We start from the raw sequence: 22,468 nt of genomic DNA, 5'->3' as shown, positions 1-22,468 counted from the left end.
GGGACTCCTATTCCCATCACAGTGCTACACTTCCCAGAGTGGTTAATAATAATAATAATAATAATAATAATAATAATAATAATAATAATTTATTTATACCCCGCCCATCTGACTGGGCTTCCCCAGCCACTCTGGGTGGCTTCCAAAAAGATATTAAAATACTGTAATACATTGAACATTAAAAGCTTCCCTAAACAAGGCTGCCTTCAGGTGTCTTCTAAAAGTCTGGTAGTTGTTTTTCTCTTTGACATCTGGTGGGAGGGTATTCTACAGGGAGGGCGTCACTACCGAGAAGGCCCTCTGCCAGGTTCCCTGTAACTTGGCTTCTCGCAGTGAGGGAACCGCCAGAAGGCCCTCGGAGCTGGACCTCAGTGTCCGGATAGAACGATGGGGGTGGAGACGCTCCTTCAGGTATACAGGACCAAGGCCGTTTACGGGTTTAAAGGTCAGCACCAACACTTTGAATTGTGCTCGGAAACGTACTGGGAGCCAATTTAAATCTTTCAAGACCGGTGTTATATGGTCTCAGCAGCTGCTCCCAGTCACCAGTCTAGCTGCCGCATTCTGGATTAGTTGTAGTTTCTGGGTCACCATCAAAGGTAGCCCCACGTAGAGCACATTGCAGTAGTCCAAGCGGGAGATAACCAGAGCATGCAGCACTCTGGAAAGACAGTCTGCAGGCAGATAGGGTCTCAGCCTGCATATGAGATGGAGCTGGTAAACAGCTGCCCTGGACACAGATTTGACCTGTGCCTCCATGGACAGCTGTGAGTCCAAAATGACTCCCAGGCTGCGCACCTGGTCCTTCAGGGGCACAGTTACCCCATTCAGGACCAGGGAGTCCTCCACACCTGCCCGCCTCCTGTCCCCCCAAAACAGTACTTCTGTCTTGTCAGGATTCAACCTCAATCTGTTTAACATTCAATCCCTCTTCGCAGCACTCCTAACAACTGTGACACAGCATATGATCCAATGGTGGTTTTGAGGGGTTCCCCTGTGAAAATTCTGAGGCTCCATAAGGATCTGTGACCTGGATCTGTGTTTTTGTGCCATTACAGCATCAACGATTTTGACAGTGCAGTCAACGGAGACAGATGTGATCTGTCATTTGATGGCAGAAAGGGGAATCAATGAATCCGGCCCCTTATACTTATATTCTCTCTTCCCATACAACTCCACACTCCCTGTTCCTCTCTCCCAACCAGTCCATTTCCCTTCTTGCAGCCTCCCAGACCACTCCATTTCCCACAACCTCTTAGTCTTTCCACTTTCTGTTCAGCCCATCTGAGCCTTGAAAAAACCCATTGAGCTGAAAGAGAAAATGGGACACAGCCTCATTCTTCCAGCTTCCTTCTTCAGTAGTTTCAAAGGTGGGGAAAGGTAACCACTTTTGCCAACTCATGATGAAGATCCTCACGCTTTGCAGAGGAAGATCTCAAGAACAGCTCAGAAACTTCAGCGAGGAGGTTTGAGCATATTACACTAATCCTGGTCCGACTGAACTGGCTACCCATTAGTTTCCAGGCCCAATTCAAAGTGCTGGTTTTGACCTATAAAGCCTTAAACAGCTCAGGACTGCAATACCTCAAGGCCCACCTCTTTCCATATGAACCTACCCAGACCCTGAGATCATCTTCTGGAGATCATCGTCTGGAAACGATGCCTTATGAGGAACGGCTAAGGGAGCTGGGCATGTTTAGCCTGGAGAAGAGGAGGTTAAGGGGTGATATGATAGCCATGTTCAAATATATAAAAAGATGTCATATAGAGGAGGGAGAAAGGTTGTTTTCTGCTGCTCTAGAGAAGCGGACACGGAGCAATGGATCCAAACTGCAAGAAAGAAGATTCCACCTAAACATTAGGAAGAACTTCCTGACAGTAAGAGCTGTTTGACAGTGGAATTTGCTGCCAAGGAGTGTGGTGGAGTCTCCTTCTTTGGAGGTCTTTAAGCAGAGGCTTGACAACCATACGTCAGGAGTTCTCTGATGGTGTTTCCTGCTTGGCAGGGGGTTGGACTCGATGGCCCTTGTGGTCTATTCCAACTCTATGATTCTATGATTCTATGATCATCTTCTGAGGCCTTTCTTCGTGTGCCTCACCCATGTGAGGTCCAGAGGGTGGCAACATGAGAACCGCCTTCTCTGCAGTGGCCCCCCATCTGTGGAATGCTCTCCCCAGGGAAGTTCATCTGGTGCCTTCATTATACACCTTTATGTGCCTGGCAAAAACATTCCTTTTAACAAGTGTAGCAGGAAACCCTCCCCCCATCATTCAGTTTGTACAGACTTCACACACACTCACACTCACACACTACATACGCTACACTTCTGTTATAAATTCATAGAAAATCAACCATACATCAGATTTGCACTGTTCCACTTTTATTTTACTCCATGAAGGAAGGACTACAATATGGGGAAGGTTTGATATACAGGCCATCAACTACACTACAGACTTCTCTTGAGCATAGCAGCACATCCACAGGAGCCCTGCCCAGTTGCTATGCCAACCCTGATGGTCCTAGACAGAAAGCCATCAACTACACTACAGACTGCATACAGGAGTGGATTCAACACGGACTATAACAAAAGAACAGTGATTGGATTTCCCCTCAGGGGGCAGGAAACTGCAAGCTCCCCTTTGTCACCTGGAAAGTACTCATGGGGAGGGGAGAAAGGAGGAACCAGCCAGGTGACAGGACACTCAGGTTACCACCACAACTCCTCCCTCAACCCCTCCTTTCTGTAATGTATGCATGATGTTTCTGGGGGTGGGCTTGACCTAGAGGAGGGGAATTTCAAAAGTTTTTATAAGGTCTTGCACACCATTGTTCTGGGTCTTTCCTCTCTCCTGCAAGTGAGGGGAACAGCCTGCTGCAACAGTACAATAAAGGCCAAGCCTACAGGCTGCTGATTTGCTCCAATTTACTCTGGTTGGTGTCTTTACTTTTTGTCCAAGGGAGCCCTCAGATTTTTCCGGTAACACAAGGCCTTTGGTTGATCCGATTTACATCCTATGCCCTTTTAAAATGTGGAGGTTTTTTTGAGGGAGGACTATTGGGTTGTTGTTTTCATTTTTGTTAGGTATTTTGTGGTTTTATATCTTGATTTTATGCTGTGAACCGCCCTGAGACCCTCAGGTATAGGGCAGTATATACATTCAATAAATAAATAAATTGGACATTGCTGCACTCCCATGTGCCCCAGTGGTAAACCTAGAATTGACTGGCTCAGCATGGTGAGATCTGATAACAAATTCCCAAGACCAAGCCAGAGAGAGAGAGAAATGAAATAATATACAAATCTTCTTGGGAGCCTTCCTCGCTTGGGGACTGGGGCGTTGGGGGGGCACGGAACGTCCCACACCTGACTCTCTGCTGCATGAACCCTATTGTACCTTGAGGGCACCTCCATATTTCACCCTCAGCCTTCTGACAACACACCATGGGAACTCGGCCTATTGACCAAATGTTCTCACGCTGGAGAGCTTCTCCACCTACTACTGAATGGAAATGTCTTCTCTTGGTACAGAGGTGAGAGCCTGTTTTTCTTGGCAAGGCCAGTGGATATGATTAGCTTTATCTCTGTTTGGATTGTTGTCTTTAACACAGAGGAGAGGGCATTACCTCACCCTGGAGCAGGCTGCAGACCCAAAAGCGATTACGCCGGAATATTTTTAGTGCTCAAAACAGGAAAGGCCTGTTGTGGCTAAAAACATTTTGCGATTCCACCCCCCCCCCTCCCCACCGCCCCTTTTCTTTCTCTCTGCATGATCCCATTTTTATCCTCTTGTTCTAAGGCATCATAATGCCACGATGACTCGTCGTTTGGGGCGAGGGGGTTGAAAGAGGAAATGCTTGTGTGCTGGTTTTTATGTGGGAATGATTTTCCTCGGCTTCCTCTTGACAATAAATCATGCACGGCTGTTAAGACGAGGAGGAATTCCTGTCATATCTCCTCTCAATCTAGAGCATCGAGTTTCTCTCATGGCCTGTGTACTTAAGTCGCTGGTTTTATCTCTGAAGTGTGGATCAGACACAGGGAAAAAAAACAGCAGACCTGCTGCATTCTTCCCTCCTGCAATGACTCAGTAGCAAGTCCTATTTTTCAAAAGTGTGCTTTCTTGTATAGGGTTGCCATAATTCAAAAAGTGAAAATCCAGACACAAAAGTTCTTGAGCTTTTTTTCTTTTCTGCCAAAGTTGTTGAGATTTTCTGGCAAAATCTCAAAAAAGGGGAGTTTTTGAGCTATTTTTAAAGAACTTCGCCAAAATCTAGACTTCCAACATGGGCTGCCATACGTCCAGATTTCTTCTGACGTTTCAGTGACTGCTTCCAGTTGCCGTATTCTAGCTGTGTCCGGGTTATTCCAGACATATGGCAGCCCTAACATACAGTGGTACCTTGGGTTAAGAACTTAATTCGTTCTGGAGGTCCGTTCTTAACCTGAAACTATTCTTAACCCGAAGCACCACTTTAGCTAATGGGACCTCCCACTGCCGCCACGTGATTTCTGTTCTCATCCTGAAGCAAAGTTCTTAACCCAAGGTACTATTTCTGGGTTAGCGGAGTCTGTAACCTGAAGTGTCTGTAACCTGAAGCGTCTGTAACCTGAGGTACCACTGTACTATGCAACTTTTGCATACCTCATTCCTCCAGGTTGACTGCAGCTCATATAAGCACCATGTCCTCTTTTGCATTGTGGGCATCTAAATTCATTTCAACATGTCAAACCCATAGCCCCCTCCAGGCATTATTAACCCTCTGCTGCTTCTTGGCTCCAGCCCTTCAGTTCCTCCTTTGCCTGCTTCAACCTCCCATCTCCACGCAGAGATCTAAATGGAAGGTCAGCTGCGCTCACATGGTCTTTCCCAGCCAATCAGGAACCCTGTGCAAGCAAAGGGAGCCTACATCATGTGGTGCCTACATCCATGTTCACACCATACCTTTAAAACACTACAATACCACTTTAAACAATAACGTCTTCCCCCATGAATAAGGCAGCCTCTCAAATTTGCAAAAATACTAACTTCCTTTCAGAGGCTGTGGGACAATTAAAAGAGGCAAATGCACAAACCACCAAGGTGGGAATGTCAGAGGGACAGGTTCTGAGGAAAATACAAGGGGAATAAGAGTGGTTCAAAGCAAAAATGGTACTTCTTATGAAATGATTTGGGATTTGGCTTTGACAGATAAAAATGGAACCTCTCGTGAAATGATCTGGGAGTCTTTGAAAGTGACAGAGCAGAAACAAGAAGAGAGAATGAAAAGTATAAGAGGTTACTATATATGGTGGCAATGTGGAATTATTTAAAAGGCCTGGGGGAAAACATATAAAGATTTGAAGAGAATGTGGGAAATGAGGGTTGTTAAAAAAATTGAAGTTTTTTTTTAAAGATGTACAGGACTTGAGGGACTTATTGAACGAAAGTCTTGGTCCCTGTATTTGAGAGTGGATGCCAGGCCAAGACCTACTAGCCTATATAGAAGGAAGAAACCACCGCCAAAGAAGATTGGCAAAATAAAATACTGAAATATGCAGGGCAAATTAAATAATTTGAAACCCAACAAAGAATGATCAGAGCCTCTCCGAACTTGAAGCATGCGAAGTCCCAACAAAAAAAATTATAATTTAGGCAGAATAATTGGACTATTTGATATGTATTTGTATAATTTGGAACATTCAATGTGATTTGATTGGATTGTTAAAATGGGAAACTTAATAAAAATGATTTCTTTAAAAAAAGAAACCCAACAAAGAAAGAGGACTTTGAGCTCAAAAAAGGGACAAATGTTTAATGCATATCTTTTAAGCTTTGTGTATAGATCTCTACATTAGTTTAACTTTTAAAAGTCACTTGATGAAGGTTTTAAAATTGGATTGTTAAGAATATAAGGTTTTGTGCATGAACAAGCACAAAGAATGGAACCAAAAGAAGGAGTGGAGGGAAGTCAAGCACAAAATTATGGTTTAAAAATTTGTTAATGGTTTTTTCTTTTTTGTTATTTTGGAAAATTAATGAAATGTTATCAAAAACAACAGCAATAACGGCTTCCCCCAAAGGATTATGGGAGCTGCAGTTTGTTTGGGGTGCTGAGAGTTGTTGTTGTTGTTTAGTCGTTTAGTCATGTCCGACTCTTTGTGCCCCCATGGACCAGAGGACGCCAGGCACTTCTGTCTTCCACTGCCTCCCGCAGTTTGGTCAAACTCATGTTCGTAGCTTCGAGAACACTGCCCAACCTTCTTGTCCTCTGTCATCCCCTTCTCCTTGTGCCCTCAATCTTTCCCAACATCAGGGTCTTTTCCATTGAGTCTTCTCTTCTCATGAGGTGGCCAAAGTATTGGAGCCTCAGCTTCAGGATCTCTCCTTCCAGTGAGCACTCAGGGCTGATTTCCTTTAGAATGGAGAGGTTTGATCTTCTTGCAGTCCATGGGACTCTCAAGAGTCTCCTCCAGCACCATAATTCAAAAGCATCAATTCTTCGGCGATCAGCCTTCTTTATGGTCCACCTCTCACTTCCATACATCACTACTGGGAAAACCATGGCTTTAACTATACGGACCTTTGTTTGGCAAGGTCATGTCTCTGCTTTTTAAGATGCTGCTGAGAGTTGTTAGGAGCCTCCTATTCCCCTCACAGAGCTACAATTCCCAGAGTTCCTTGAGAAGAAGGATTGTCTTCTAAACTACGGCAGAATTTTAGTCAATATAGATAATTGCAACACCCCCACACCGAATCCCCAGCCCAAAGTTTTGTAGCTGGAGTCAGTCAGGGCCCTGCCCTCCCAGGCCAGGTGGAAAAAGTCATACAGGACAGGGGGTGGGTCTTCCAGGGTTCACAGCCAAGGTGGCATGTGCTTGCTAGTTCTTTCTAAGCCACTATCTTGCAGAGGGCTCGTTGAAACACATTTCCTTAGCTGCATGAGGATTTCAGCAATCATTCATAAGGCAGGGCTTTGAATATTAAGCAACACTTTGCACAAGCACGTCCGTAGGCTGCGCACAGCGCTGATTAAATGATACGGAGGTGCCCTAATGTTCAGACCGTCATGTGAAATCATGGCATAGACGCCTTACTCAAGCCTAGTGCCAATTTAATGGTTTCTGTTCAAGGCCGACGGTGAAAGTTGAAGGCGTCGATCTGCATGTCAGCTAGCTCACCACCTGTTACAACGTGACCCCAGTGATCAGGACTACAGACCTGCCAAGTGTCCCTATTTTCCAGGGACAGTCCTGGATTTACAGAAGCCATCCTGTTTTCTGATTTGATCCTGGAGGTCCCACTTTTCCTTAAGATGTCTTTATTTTCATCAGAGAAAGGGTGAAGGGTATGGGACCTCCGAGCCAAGGAGACAAATAATGAACCAACCTTTAGACCACCTCTGAAGGTAGGGCTGCCATACCTCTGAGATTTCCCAGACATTACCGGGATTTGTACAGTGGTACCTCGGGTTAGGGACACGGGTGGTGCTGTGGGTTAAACCACAGAGCCTAGGATTTGCCGATCAGAAGGTCGGCGGTTCAAATCCTCGCAACGGGGTGAGCTCCCGTTGCTCAGTCCCTGCTCCTGCCAACCTAGCAATTCGAAAACACGTCAAAGTGCAAGTAGATAAATAGGTACCGCTCTGGTGGGAAGGTAAACAGTGTTTCCGTGCGCTGCTCTGGTTCGCCAGAAGCGGCTTAGTCATGCTGGCTACATGACCTGGAAGCTGTACGTCGGCTCCCTTGGCCAGTAAAGCGAGATGAGCGCCACCACCCCAGAGTCTGGCCACATGACCCGGATGCTGTCTGTGGACAAATGCTGGCTCCCTCGGCCAATAAAGTGAGATGAGCGCCGCAACCCCAGAGTCGGTCACAACTGGACCTAATGGTCAGGGGCCCCTTTACCTTTACCTTTACTAAGGAATGGTGAATGGACTGAAATTTGTCCAGTCGAATCATTGAAGAAAGCAAAATCTGTGGCCTGCGGCCGTTAACAACAATGAAGAGGCAATTTGAATACTGCCTCCCCTGCTGTGTATTTGAACACAATGGTTACTGATGACAGTGAAACCCAAATAAAGGCATGAAAACCATTATTCTTCGATTTGATCAGAAGCCCAGCACTATTGTTCCCTTTAACAAAATTTCAGGTTATTCATCCAGTCGAATGGAAAACGCTCACGATGCCACATGATTTTAATTAATCCAGTGAGTGGAAATATCCAAATTTCACAGCAGAGACGGCTGGTTATTTCAAAGGAGCTCTTTATGATGAGGGCAACAGCATATGGTTACACGACAGAGGAAATGGGCTTATTTAGGAAGATTTAATGTCATTAGCAGCTTAGGCACTTCTTTCCTTGAGAGAGGGATGAAATCCCAGATGCTTAATCCTTTGTCACTTAACTGCTGATGAGCTTCATCTCTTCATTTTTAAAACTGAAGCAGGCATGGATCCTCCTCAAAACAAAACAGTTGAATTCGGTTCACATGGTGAGCATGGGAGAAGTGGGCCGGCCCTACCGTTAGGCTGGGTGGGATAGCTGCCTCAAGGAGCTGGTTTTGGGTGCTGTGCCACTGGCCAATAGTCCTTCCCCAGATGAAGGAAGAATAGCAATGGCAAAATCACGGGAGCTGCATGCTCTCTAAGGTAATTCCACCTCTACACCGGATAAATTGTAAATATGCAAAGCACATTTATTGGAGAGTAGATAATACTGCTTGATTAGGGACCAGGTGTTTCCAAAATGTGCTCAGTGACATTAAGAGGCTGCGGCCAACAATCCACTTATTTTGAAGCACAGATAAAATTCTGGGCTGCATCAATAGGAGTATAGCATCTAGATCAAGGGAAGTAATAGTGCCACTGTATTCTGCTCTGGTCAGACCTCACCTGGAGTACTGTGTCCAGTTCTGGGCACCACAGTTCAAGAAGGACACTGACAAACTGGAACGTGTCCAGAGGAGGGCAACCAAAATGGTCAAAGGCCTGGAAACGATGCCTTATGAGGAACGGCTAAGGGAGCTGGTCATGTTTACCCTGGAGAAGAGGAGGTTAAGGGGTGATATGATAGCCATGTTCAAATATATAAAAGGATGTCACATAGAGGAGGGAGAAAGGTTGTTTTCTGCTGCTCCAGAGAAGCGGACACGGAGCAATGGATCCAAACTACAAGAAAGAAGATTCCACCTAAACATTAGGAAGAACTTCCTGACAGTAAGAGCTGTTTGACAGTGGAATTTGCTGCCAGGGAGTGTGGTGGAGTGTTCTTCTTTGGAGGTCTTTAAGCAGAGGCTTGACAACCATATGTCAGGAGTGCTCTGGTGGTGTTTCCTGCTTGGCACGGGGTTGGACTCGATGGCCCTTGTGGTCTCTTCCAACACTATGATTCTATGATTCTATGATTCTACTCTGGAGCAAACAGGTTGAACATTGCAGCTGCAGACGATTATGGACAGGGCCGTCTTTACCCAGGGGTGCAAGGGATGCAGTGCACCCGGGCGTCGAATTCTGGAGGGCGCCAGATGTATTGGCGGCAGTGAAATGCATTGGAGTGAAAGTCCCTGCCTCCCTCCTCTGTCGCTCTGTTACTCTGTAGCGTCAAATACTCCCCACGAGTCAGGAAACAAAGCAGCTATTTCTGTTGTGTCGTTGTTACAGGTGAACTAAATTTGCGGGCGCTGGGCGGATCTTTGCACCCTGGCGGTGCATATGCGGAAGACAGAAAGATTGTACAGAAACTCGAGTGATGGGATATCTGGGTGCTGATGCTGCAGACAGGTCCAGCGATGAGTTAAGGTGATGCCTGGCTCAAAGTAAGCCTTGCCTTCCCAAGAGCTCTGTCCTCCAGAGATGTGCAACATGTCATTGCAATGTGATGATACTGTTTCCTGCTTGCTAACAACCCCTAAATATACTCAGAGGTGCTGACAATTGATCAGTGGGTGGTGTGTGCTCATCTGTCACCAAGCTTAAGTCTTTGTTCTGCAAATATGACACTCCCAGTGGTGCCAAGCACACATTGATACTGAAAAGAGAGATTAATATTTAAGTGTGTATCCATGTCCACACAGGGCCGATGGCCAAAATCTTTCCTTTAAACTCTAATCCGGAGGATCTGTCGTGATGGCCCTGATATACGAGCAGATGGTTTTGCCTTCCTTTTTTTCTTGTGCGAATTCCCAAACCTCACTCAAAAAGTTAAGAATCAGTAGGTGGGGCTGGAAGTGTGAGAATGGGGTCACTCCAGGCCACTTTTGATTGGGTATCTGATGCATGCATACCTAACAAATATCAAATCAAATGTGGGTGTTTTTTTTAACACCTGAGGCTTAAAGCATCTCTATATTTGCCCCAATGCTTCTTCACCTTAAAAATGCCCCTTTCCCATGGATTTCTTTGCATTGACAATGCTAAGGCGTTTGTATACAGTCGTACCTCAGCTCCTGAATACCTTGGGAGTCAAATGTTCCGGCTCCCAAATGATCGAAAGCCCAATTCTGGGCTGCATCAATAGGAGTATAGCATCTAGATCAAGGGAAGTAATAGTGCCACTGTATTCTGCTCTGGTCAGACCTCACCTGGAGTACTGTGTCCAGTTCTGGGCACCACAGTTCAAGAAGGACACTGACAAACTGGAACATGTCCAGAGGAGGGCAACCAAAATGGTCAAAGGCCTGGAAACGATGCCTTATGAGGAACGGCTAAGGGAGCTGGGCATGTTTAGCCTGGAGAAGAGGAGGTTAAGGGGTGATATGATAGCCATGTTCAAATATATAAAAGGATGTCATATAGAGGAGGGAGAAAGGTTGTTTTCTGCTGCTCCAGAGAATCGGACACGGAGCAATGGATCCAAACTACAAGAAAGAAGATTCCACCTAAACATTAGGAAGAACTTCCTGACAGTAAGAGCTGTTCGACAGTGGAATTTGCTGCCAAGGAGTGTGGTGGAGTCTCCTTCTTTGGAGGTCTTTAAGCAGAGGCTTGACAACCATTTGTCAGGAGTGCTCTGATGGTGTTTCCTGCTTGGCAGGGGGTTGGACTCGATGGCCCTTGTGGTCTCTTCCAACTCTATGATTCTATGATTCTATGAAAGCCAGAAGTGAGTGTTCCGATTTTTGAACTTTTTGTGGAAGGCGAACGTCCGGCATGCCTGTGCAATCAGAAACTAATCGGAAGCCACGCCTTGGTTTCCGAATGTTTCGGAAGTCGAATAGACTTCCGGAACGGATTCTGTTCGACTTTCAAGGTATGACTGTACTGTTATAGATTTGGGAGGGTGAACCCCCACAAAAAACCCCATTAGAAATTAATAAATGGTAGGATTTTGGTTATTTGGGATGTGAAGGGAGAAATACAAGCTGCAGAGAAATTTCTGAGCTAAGCCTAGGCAAAACGACCTGGCCAAGTTAGCGCCATTAAGAAACAATACAGGGCCACTGAGGGCCATTGGCAATGTAAGAGAATTGTCCTCCCCTCCTTGCCCTGGGGTGTGAACAGAGACTGGGGTTGGAAGGTTGCCAGGGTAATTGGGTGTGACATGATAAGAAAAAGTCTTGAGCAAGGGTTGCTGGGAAGAAAAAGAAGGAAGGTTGATTGAAATCCGTCTTGGACAGACTGGCTGCAGGCTAGCCTAGGACTCCAGGGCTGCACTGCTGTGGTGGGGGATAAGTCCCTCTTGAAATGACTGTGCTGTAAGATCTGGACTCCCTCCATTTAGGCTGAAGGTGTAAATATTTGAATGAACCATAATCTCTGCCAGTCGCCAGAACAATTTTTCAGCTCTTTCCTGAAAAGGGGACAGCGTGCTTGAAGATTGGGGGAACAGCAAGACAGACAGTGGAGATCAGTGTTCAAACCACATCACTGATGCTGACATCAAAGTGCATTGTGAAGCTGAGGTTATCTGGGCTCACGTGTCACAATGGGAAAGCCACAGAGAGTTCTGTTAAAGGAAAAGAGAGTCTGCTATCCGTTAAAGGTTAGCAGTGGGTGCTTAAGGAACCGAAACTTTGCAAATTCCTGCTGGAAATCATCTGACCTACACCTCTTAGATGAATGTGCAGAACAGAGCTTTCATACCCTCCAACATTCCTGCTATGAAAACAGGGATATCCTATTTTAATTATTATTACCATATTTTCTCGAGTCTAAGGCGGCATCAAATCTAATGTGCACCTCAATTTTCAGAATCTTAAAGCAAAAAAAAGGATTTGCTGGCAAATGTAAATGTGCCATCAAATCTAATGTGCACCTTAATTTTTGCATAATTTGGCCAAAAAAGGTGAGCATTAGATTTGAGTAATTATTATTATTATTATTATTATTATTATTATTATTATTATTATCATCATCATCATCATCATCATCATCATCATATACTCTGGGCAGCTTCCAACATATGAACATAATAAAACATGAAACATTAAAAAAACCTTTCCCTATACAGGGCTGCCTTCTTCTAAAGGTTGTATGGTTACTTATCTCCTTGGCTTGGGAGTTGCATAACTCCATCCTCTCCAATATTTCTCTGATGAAAATAAGGACATCCTAAGTGAAAGAAGAAGAGGAGGAGGAGGAGGAGGAGTTTGGATTTGATATCCCATTTTATCACTACCCGAAGGAGTCTCAAAGTGGCTAACATTCTCCTTTCCCTTCCTCCCCCACAACAAACACTCTGTGAAGTGAGTGGGACTGAGACTTCAGAGAAGTGTGACTGGCCCAAGGTCACCCAGCAGCTGCAGGTGGAGGAGCAGGGAAGTGAACCCGATTCACCAGATTACGAGTCTACCGCTCTTAACCACTACACCACCACATTCCAGGATCAAACCAGAAACAGGGACGGCTTCTGTGAATCCAAGACTTGTCTCTGGAAAATAGGGACACTTGGAGGGTTTGAGCTTTGCCATCCATCCCATTCTGCACTTCTCTGTAGGACATTGCTCAGCTGTATGAATGCATCACAACACACATTTCAGCGAGGTATTTTGAGAGAGGGCTTATTTAAACTCGCATCCCAAACTCTTTGTTTAAATTATATTTATTTGCAGAATTAAGTAGAAACAGAACAGAATGCTGGGTAAAAAACAAGCACCAGTGATGTGGCACAGAAACAGACAGATCTGTAGAAACCCATAGCTACCCCAAGTTCTGCAACCCCTTTCTCGAAAATTCCTCCTCATCTTCCAGATGTTTTCTAGCGGAACAAAACTGTTTTGATTACAAGCACTGAAGCATCTCTGGATTAATCAGAGTATTTTGGCTTTTGGGAAAGTGTAGCTATCTTGGACGGCAAATGCGCTCACCCAAACAGTAATATTTCAGTACAAAGCAGGCAAACGCTGCATCATGTTTTGCACATCTTGCTGCTGCGGCTTTTATCGGATGTCTTAGATTTATCCTACTGGGGAGGAAAAGGAATGTATGAAAGCGGGCCCTTCTAGCCGAAGCTTTGTGCAAATAATGTCTTGGCATGGAATCGATGGCATGCTCAAGTCTGTGGCAAAAGACTAGAAACTGATATTATTATTATTACTATTTTTCTCATGTTAAATTCTTTAATAGAGGAACAGAAAAAGAGCAAAATCAGCCTTAGCACGGGTTCTAAAATACGACAAAGGTCATTGCAGGCTCTCTCCTTTACCCAATGATATCTCAAAGGACCTTTTATATACTTTATATTTCAGCCACTACCTATGTCAAACAGCTATTTCCTCAACCTATTTTCAGAGCCTCTTTTTTAAAAAAACGGGTTGGCACAATGTGCTGCCGCGAAAGGGAAATGCCAGTGGAATAGCTTTCAACTTCAGCCAATCCCTGACAATTCACTGGATGTGTTAAAGTTTCCTTTGAGACCAATGACCGTGTAAGTAACACAGCACGGAACTACTGTGACTCAGCAAGGCAAAAGGGAGGGTGTGAGAATTACTCACTGGGACGAAAGAGTTGCATTTAGCTATTTATAGGCAAAGGCAGCAAAAGGACCAATAGGATTCTGTGCTTTCCATCCATGATTAATCCAGCCTGTAGATCCCTCTCAGAACCATTTTGCTTCCTGAATCCACAAACTGTGGAGTGTCTTGCATGGAGCTTAGGTGCTAGGCTGCTGGAGCTATATGATGAGAAGGCACAGACAGAGGGAGATGGGCAAGGGGCGACCCCAGCATGGCCCAGCCCAGTTCTCCTCTCCATGGATGTCGGAGGAATTTGCCTGTCAAGAGCCACATTGGCCAATCAGGTTCCCCCTTGTGTGGGCAGGCAGGTGGCGGCTCCGGGGTGCCGGCAACCTAAGCTACACCACTGGGTCACAGCATATGAGGAGGTGGAAGTTAACCCCTGTAGGTAAGGGGCTTTCTGTTGTGATGCCCTCCCCTCCCCTCCCCAAATTCTCCACTCACACCAATTTGGCTTGGCTCCTATTGGCTCCAGTTGGCTCTAAGCCAAATGTTTGGGGTGTGGGGGATGTGAGGCAGGGGGTTTCTTTAGAGGGTGGAGGGAATTGTGGGAAAGTTGAGCAGGGGCGTGCCTGCCCCCTATCCCAGCCAACGAGTTTAGAATACACACACACACACACACACCCAATGTAATGCAATGTAGTGAAATTTGCAAATAACTCTTGAGAACTATTATAATCACTTGTCAAACAAATAGATGTGCAGAGGAAGGAATTTCATTGGGGACTGCTTCCCTTTTTCCTCTTGCCATCTGCATATCATTATCATTATTTCGACTACTCACCCACCCTTCACTATAAGGTCCCAGGTCTGGTTACAGCAATTTAAAAACACAATATTAAAATCAGATGAGGACAAATTACAGTGAAGAGAATAGGGTGTCCAACGATAAAAAGAGACACGCCTTTTGAAATTCCCTGTTCCTTTGCCTCAAGATAATTTCTGGGTTCCTTTCCAGCTCTGTAATTCTGTGTTTCTAAGTCACCCTAATGTCGGCCTCCGATACAGAGTAAATAGTAGCCTTTTTTCCTTTTTGGGGGGAACATTAACTGGGAAAAGTAGCGACTCTGTTGTTGCAGCCCTAAGCACACCAACCAAGGAATAAACCTCATTGGATACAATAGGACTTCCTTCTGAATCAACAAGCAGAGGAGTGGATGGCCCATCTCATAAAGACTCGGTTTTTCAGGGCTCATCTGTCAAATGCAGCTGGCGCTGTTAATGCCCAACCTGTCTCGCTTGGACAAGGCCCTGCCCTTGGATTTTATAATAGGAGACTTTTGAATGGGGTTCCTGTTCTCTTGCCAAGAGCAGCACACACCCAGATCTGCTTAAGAGTTGCAGCTGGGGACCATTAATTTAAAACTCCATCTATGGTGACCAAAGTGGCGAATACACAACACACTGAAGGAGAGGGCTGTTTACATGTCACGTTCAACATGTGCCCAACTTTCCTAGGGCTGTGATATCAGTGAGAGACCCGGCTGCCAGCAGGACTTTCCTCATCATTAAATGCTTTTATAAGTTTACACAAATGACCCACACCTTCATATCCTCCAACATTTCTTTGATGAAAATAGGGGTACCCTATTATTATTATTATTATTATTATTATTATTATTATTATTATTATCCTAGGCCCTATGCGGCCTAGGAGCCTCGTACCTACAGGACAGCCTCTTCTGGTATGCCCCATGGAGGACCTTAAGGTCCACAAATAACAATACTTAGATTGGTCTCAACTAGGGCCAGGGCCTTTTCAGCACTGGCCCCGACTTGGTGGAACGCTCTGTCACAAGAGACCAGGGCCCTGTGGGATTTGACATCTTTCCGCAGGGCCTGCAGGATGGAGCTGTTCCGCCTGGCCTTTGGTTTGGACTCAGTCTGACCCTTATGTTTCACTCCCCTTATGGTTTTGATTTATGGGCTACTACTAAAATGAGGCTGCGTTTTAAATTGTATTTTAACCCGTATTTTAATTAACTGTTTTTTGTTTTTTCCTTCCTATTACGTTTTATTGTTATTTTATTGGTGTTAGCCGCCCTGAGCCCGGTTCTGGCCGGGGAGGGCAGGGTATAAATAAATTATTATTTTTTATTATTATTATTATTATTATTATTATTATTATTATTATTATTATATTCATACCCTGCATATCTGACTGGGTTGCCCCAGCCACTCTGGGCAGCTTCCTACATATATAAGAAACATAATAAAACCTTAAACAACTTCCCTATACAGGGCTGCCTTCAGATGTCTTCCAAAGGTTGTATGGTTATTTAGTTCCTTGGCTCAGGGGTTGCATAACTCCACACCCTCCAACATTTCTCTGATGAAAATAGGGGATGTCCTAAAGAAAAGCAGGACATTCCAGGATCAAATCAGAAACCAGGGCGGCTTCTGCAAATCCAGGACTGTCCCTGGAAAATAGGGTAAACTTGGAGGGTCTACAGCTTTTCAAATGCTCCAGAAGTAATAAAATGGTTTTTTTTTAAAAAAAAATGTTCTTTGACCATTGTTCAAGTCATTCTCATTTTACTGGAATTTTTTTTCAAACCGGGGCATCCTTAAAATGCAAACATTCTCAAGGTGAACATTTCATGGAGACTGACCCAAAGTGCTCTCTTTTCTCTGAATATATTGGGCACACCCAGTGTTATTTTTCTTAAAAAAATGTTTAGGGGTACTCTCATTCTCCTACTGCTATTGAAAGACTGCCCCTCAATGAGGCCAAACTTAGATTCACAAAATGTTTAGGGGTATGTGTATCCTTGCTTCCCCCCAGAAAAAAAAACTCACTGGGCACATCCAACTGTTTCACATAGCCCTGACCCCCCCCCCCCCCCCCGCTGCCCTGAGCCCAGTCTTGGCTGGGGAGGGTGGGGTATAAATAAAATATTATTATTATTATTATTATTATTAATCAGTTAGAGAGATGCCTCTGTACGCCAACATACCAGCCATCATGGAGCCCATAACTACTATGGCTAGTTTGGTTGCCTGGTCCTGAAGATCAAGCCAGTGGATATGGGAGGCACTGAATTTTTCGCTCTATAAGACACACCAAACCACAAGACGCACCTAGTTTTTGGAGGAGGAAAACAGGAAAAAAAATATTCTGAATCTCAGAAGCCAGAACAACAAGAGGGATCGCTGTGCAGTGAAAGCAGCAATCCCTCTTGCTGTTCTGGCTTCTGGGATAGCTGCGCAGCCTGCATTCGCTCCATAAGACGCGCACACACTTCCCCTTACTTTTTAGGAGGGGAAAAGTGAGTCTTATAGAGCAAAAAATACGGTATATAAGGGCCCACAGCAAGTCATGTGCAAATATTTGGTGATGTATACACATCCAGCTAAGGGTCAATGGAGAAGGGGCTCCATTAAGCCCTATGGCGACGCCACCTTCCCTCGTCCGTGGGAAGATGGAACAGGCCCATTCCTTCGCATTTCAAAAGCCATTTTAACATTTTCTGCGGAAACGAAGTCTGGTTTGTTGGTTTGTGGTGTCACGAGAAGGGAATCTGTGGAGCTTTGGGAATGAATGCTGTGTTCATTGGCAGCTGGAATATTATTCGCAGCATTAAACTGTGTCGAATTTTGGCAGGTTTTCCGCTGCCAGCCAGGAAGAGGACGGCGAGAAGGGGAAGGCACACTCTGAACCCAAAGTGAATTAAGACAGGGGCGATGTCAAGATAAAAATGGAAGAGCAAGTTTGGCTCTTTTTCCCGTCGCATGCTGCGAAATGCTTGAAAATATTAAAGTGTGTGTGTGTTTATTAAGCTCTCTTTCCATGGCTTGTTGGCTTGCATGATTCGCACTAGACCATCTCTTGACCTTGGGCTGTCACATTTTCCCAAATGAGAAATCTCTGCATGAGTGACAAGTCGCCCCTGCTGCAGGAAGCACAAAGCAAGCCCTGTCTCCCAGGTGTCCAGGGCTTTACTGCCGCACAGACCTGTTTGTTTACTTCATAGCACACCACCACTTAAAGGGCCAGTGTTCAGTTCATGGAGCAATGCCTGGCTTTGAGAAACGACCCTACTCCCTTTCCTCCTCCCCCCAAACTATGGTGCTGAAATAAAAAAATTAAGGTCTTAGATATATATATAAAAGATAAATGTTCATAACAGCCAATGGCATGCATTCAGTTTCTAAATTATGTGCAGAGATACCAATAGATGTACAGAAGTGTGATGGAAGTGCAAGCAACCTTTAAATATTGACTCATAAGCTATGTAGGTACTGGAGTTGTGGGTGTCTTTAGTGAGGACCATCCTGTGTAAAAAGTGAAAAGCGGCTACATTTTTTAAAGTTTCAGCTTGTGTAGTAAGCAATGGTCTTCAGCTTGTGGGTCATGACCTCATCCAAGACCACATGTCTGAAACCCCACAGAAAAAGTCCGAAACCATTTTGTCCCTCCCAAATTGACCTCAAATATTTCTCTGCAAGGTCAAAGGGAAATGGAAAAGCCTCCCCATTGTCTTTTCCTTCACAAATCCTGTCTAAAGGGTATGTCTGTGTATAAATAGGGTGAGCCTGTGACATGGCTCAGGAACTAAGTATTTATCATTACAAAAGACTGGCCAGGCTCCCCAGGGTATCCAATCAAATGACCATTAATAGGTAACCTGCCAGACAGGAGATAAACAACACACTCAGATTTCTGTTGTAGACCACCCTGTGATGTAGGTATGATGTATCTGGGGGGTGGTCTTGAGCTATACCCCTTCTGTGATGTATATATGATGTTTCTGGGGGTGGTCTTGGACTCCAGGGCAGGCAATTTAAAATGTCTATATAAGGGCGGGCACACCTTTGTTCTGGGTCCTCCTCCTTTCTCCTGCGTGTGAGGGGAGCAGCCTGTTGCAACAGTTCAATAAAGATCAGGCTTATGAGCTGCTTTGCTTCTGAATATTCTCTGGTTGGCCTCTGTTATTTTCTCCAACCGACGGAGAACCTACAAAGGACTCTATAAGGGCTCTTGTGTTCCCCATAAGGGAATAAGGGCAGATTTTTGTTTATTACAGTGCCCTCAAGACATTATCAGACAGCAGCCCCCATCAGTCTCAACCATTGGCCATCCCGCCTAGAGCTTAGGAAAGCTGGAGCCCAACCACATCTGGGGGAAAGACAGATTGGGGAATACTTTGGTATGTTTCGCACACATCCCCAAGAACCCTGGAAGCTTGGTTGACCACTCACGGGGGTACAATTCCCAGGATCCTGTGTTTATTTTTGGGTGGGTGCTTTAAATGTATGCTGTGTATGCAGACCAGGCTGTTTTCCTTTTTACTCATTCCAATGTTGGGTGAAAATATTGCAGTTTGTGATTGAACAGAACTCTGGGGATTTTGGTGGTTTCAGTCATCTCTGAAACTGCTGCTTTTCGAATTAGAATACAAAAAAGGGAGGTGCGAGGAAGTCGAGGAAACAAGCAAATGAAAGATAAAGATATGAAATTTGGATGTGCTTTTAAATGTTTTGTTTTTTCTTGTTGTTTTGTTGTATTGTTTCTTTTTTTATTTTTGATGTATTGTTTGTTGAATTTTTGTATTGTTTTTCTTTACCTTTTTTCTTTTTGTAACTATAAAACATCTAATAAATATTACTTTAAAAAAAACACTGCTGCTTTTCTGCTTGATCTTGCTTGTCACACTGCATTCTTGTTTTCCTTAAGTGCCGCATGAATTTGTTGCTCTGGATAAGTCTTTAAAATAGAGACTCAACTAAATTACTATAATAAATGGAAAAAAAATAAGCTTATTTAAGTAAACAAGGGGAGGGGCAGCAGGGTGAAAGCAACACACAACAAATTTCCCGCTTTTTTGACAATGGTTAAGAGATGGAGACATATTGTACAGTGCTCTTGTTTATTCTTCTGGAACTGGACAGTTCTAAAGAACTGTGTTCAAAGTGTTTCACATGCATAACAATCCTTATAACAAGCTAGGTCAGTATTATAATCCCCCCATTTTACAGATGAAGGGGACTGGAACTGAGGATTGCCTCTGTGGTCATTTAGTGAATTCACACCGCCGAGGCAACATTTGAACTCCTGATTCACAGGAGAGTCTCTTCGCTGCCACGCCACACCGGCTCACATTCTTCCCCCCCAAAAAAGGCAATTAGACAAGCCTTGTGATTATGGAAATCCGAGAGACTCTATGATTCAACAGCAAATTTCACTTGCTGTCGGAGAGCACCAAAGTCAGGGGGAACGACGGTTTGTATGATTATGAGCTCACACTGGAAGAGGCCATTTGCCAAGCCTCTGAAGGCATGTGTTTCAGAGTGAGAAAGCTGGAAGGCCAACCCAGCCCTGTGAGCACAGAATTGCAAAGGCACACAGAGAGGCAGCTCAGAGCAAGGCTGCAGAAGTCAAATGGAGATGCAAGACCAAAATCTCAGAAGTTGCGCAAAGCAGCCAGAGGCAGTCACAGGCTTGTGCAACGCTCCACAAACGCTGCTACAAATGTGAAACGGCTTATCGTTTTTGCCAGTGTTTGCAAACAGGGCTTGCATTTGCAACAGCATCAATTGACTATGCTTGTGTCACCACAGTGAGGAAAGGGAAGGAATTTTTAACTAGAATGATGATAGAGATGTATCCCTACAGGCGACCGTGCGTGTGGAAAATGTTCCCCTGTGCTACTGAGGGCCTTACAACTAGATTAGGGCTGAGGTAAAAAATTTCCCTGTTGAATTATGGTGCTGGAGGAGACTCTTGAGAGTCCCATGGACTGCAAGAAGATCAAACCTATCCATTCTGAAGGAAATCAGCCCTGAGTGCTTACTGGAAAGACAGATTGTGAAGCTGAGGCTCCAATACTTTGGCCACCTCATGAGAAGAGAAGACTCCCTGGAAAAGACCCTGATGCTGGGAAAGACGGAGGGCACAAGGAGAAGGGGACGACAGAGGACGAGATGGTTAGACAGTGTTCTCGAAGCTACAAACATGAATCTGACCAAACTGCGGGTGGCAGTGGAAGACAGGAGTGCCTGGCGTGCTCTGGTCCATGGGGTCACGAAGAGTCGGACACGACTGAACGACTAAACAACAACAACAACAACAACAAACAACTTAAAAATTCCCCAGAAATACTTTTCTAGCCCATTTTTGAAACATTTTCTGAACCGATGAAGAATATTAGTCTTCCCATGGAAAATATTTGGTGAAACCCCCCACTGCACACAGAGTTTCGCCATCCGTGAATTTGGGGCCCAAATGTGGATCCAGGTTTCATATTATTTAATAGCATTTTAAGATTGTTGAAAAAAGCAATGGGCTTTGCCTCTATTCCTTCCATAGGACCATAGGGCAAATAGTTACAGAACTGGCCATCCAGCTTAGTATTGTCTATACCAGGGTTTCCCAAACTTGGGTCTCCAGCTGTTTTTTGGACTACAACTCCCATCATCCCTTGCTAGCAAGACCAGTGGTCAGGGATGATGGGAATTGTAGTCCAAAAGCAGTTGAAGACCCAAGTTTGGGAAACACTGGTCTAACACCAGTTGTTCTCATTTTCCCCCCTGCTGGCCACACTTGAAGGGGGGGAAATTGCTTGCGCCACACCAAAAATTTTTATCAATAAGAAATACATTGGAAAACAGACAGAAACAACCCCTAGTAGTGCTTCATGCAAAACATATAACACAACTACCTTATAATGTAATCACTTAGCTCGTTGCTTCCTTCAGTCAACATTAAATGAGCTGAAATTTCTCACAGGAACATTTTCTGAGGAAAAACTGCTGGAGAATTTCACATCTAGAATTTTATGTTTTTTTAAATGCCTCCTCCATTTTCCAACAACAAACAGTGTGGAGACTATTAGGAGGCCATTTTCCCTCAGCCCTACTAGGGAGTGTTTAAGGAATGGTTTGTCTCCCTTGCTTTTCAGATTTCTGTTCCAAGCATAGTTTATGTATTAGGAAAGATTTAAATATGTTGCAATTGAGGTTTTTAAATGTCCACTTGGTTTTGGGCATGCTTCAGGATTTGGGGGTTTTCAAACAAGAAACCATTGCCATATCTCTGAAGTGTGTAACTAAAATCTAGTGTGTTTGCTTGCTTTCTGGCCCCCTCCATCCAAAACATTTTTACTTCTGTGTTGTGTCTTGAGAACAAAAACTGTCCTATTGGTTGCTCTGGGAGACTTGTGTACCCTCCAACATTTCTCCGATGAAAATAGGGACGCCCCATTCCAGAATGATAATTTTACTATTTATACCCCACACATCTTACTGGGTTGCCCCAGCCACTCTGGGCAGCTTCCAACATATATAAAAACATAATATAACATGAAACTTCCCTATATTGTATAGGATTGCCTTCAGGCATCTCAAGGGTCAAATAACTCCATACCCTCCAACATTTCTCCAATGAAAATAAGGACATCATAAGGAAAAGTGGCACATTCTGGGATCAAATCAGAAACCGGGATGGCTTCTCTTAAATCAGGGATGTCCCTGGAAAGTAGGAACACTTGGAGGGTCTGGTCTTGTTCAGCCTAAGAATGAAGTAAAAGTAGATG

The 22,468-nt window shown here is 44.5% G+C and overlaps 1 long non-coding RNA gene across 1 annotated transcript in view; it reads left to right on the top strand.

The window, feature by feature from the left end:
• LOC310671712 overlaps positions 1 to 22,468 on the top strand; it is a 129,352-nt gene that overhangs the window by 51,481 nt on the left and 55,403 nt on the right. The window lies entirely within an intron of this gene.

Source organism: Podarcis tiliguerta (genome assembly GCF_965153285.1).
Source record: "Podarcis tiliguerta genome assembly, chromosome: 2".
Lineage (NCBI taxonomy): Eukaryota > Metazoa > Chordata > Lepidosauria > Squamata > Lacertidae > Podarcis > Podarcis tiliguerta.
Note: the sequence above shows the minus strand (reverse complement) of the source record. Positions and strands in the feature narration are given on the sequence as shown.